We start from the raw sequence: 997 nt of genomic DNA, 5'->3' as shown, positions 1-997 counted from the left end.
CAGCACCAGAGGCAGTGTGCAAAACGCAGGGGTTCTCTGGCCCCCTAATTAACACCAGAGATATATATTTAAAAAGTAGAACTACATAAGGTGCTATACCTGTACTCTTTATTTATTGTCTTTACTTTTACTTCCATTTTTTATGTGCTGCATTGCTACTCGTTACAAATTTAAAGATGTTCACGAATCATTCATTTCAAACCCACATTATAACAGCCAGGTATATACGACCATTGAGTCTAGAACCCGACCGATAAACGATTTTTAAGGCCCATGACGATGGGTTTGGTCACGGCTCTATCAGACACGGGCCGGGTTCGGACAGACAGATCCGGCCCGATCCGGACTCTAATACCAATGCAGGTTACAATTCTGCAAACTATACTGTTAATATAGAAAGTAAGACAATCTGAACCCTGCAGCTCTGCTCCTTTTCTCCATATTTGATAATAATAATAATAATAATAATAATACGTGGGGTAGTTTTCCTTTAAGTCACTGTAAATGACAAAAAGTTCTCTTTTATCACTCTGTCTATCAGACTATCGTCTCAATTTCTATCCCACTCCTTCCCCAACTCTTGTCCTTGTCCTTCTTCTTTGCTTGCAATTGCCCAGCGGCAATGTGACTCCCTCTGGCATCCTTGGTATACTCCAGGGTCAGCCTGATGGGGCTTGTAACCATGAAGAGAAACCTGACATAAAAAAAAGCAGAACACCCTCTCTGGCCTCTCATGTTGCTGGAACAGAACAAGGCCAAGTTGGCGGTAGATCCGGTCGCATTGTAATTACCTCTAATTACCTTGTCTAAAACCAGACACATATCACACATTCGCACACAGGCGGATAGATTCAAACTCCACAGCATGTAATCAAGCTGCAAACATCATAATAGCTTTTTGGTATGAAAACGGCATAATGATAGAGAGTCCTAAAAATTATTTTTTCTCCTGCGTGTCTTCTTCTGATGCCCCCCCCCCCTGTCCGCACTAAGGCCT

The sequence above is a fragment of the Etheostoma cragini genome, chromosome 7 (genome assembly GCF_013103735.1).
Source record: "Etheostoma cragini isolate CJK2018 chromosome 7, CSU_Ecrag_1.0, whole genome shotgun sequence".
Classification (NCBI taxonomy): Eukaryota; Metazoa; Chordata; class Actinopteri; order Perciformes; family Percidae; genus Etheostoma; species Etheostoma cragini.
Note: the sequence above shows the minus strand (reverse complement) of the source record.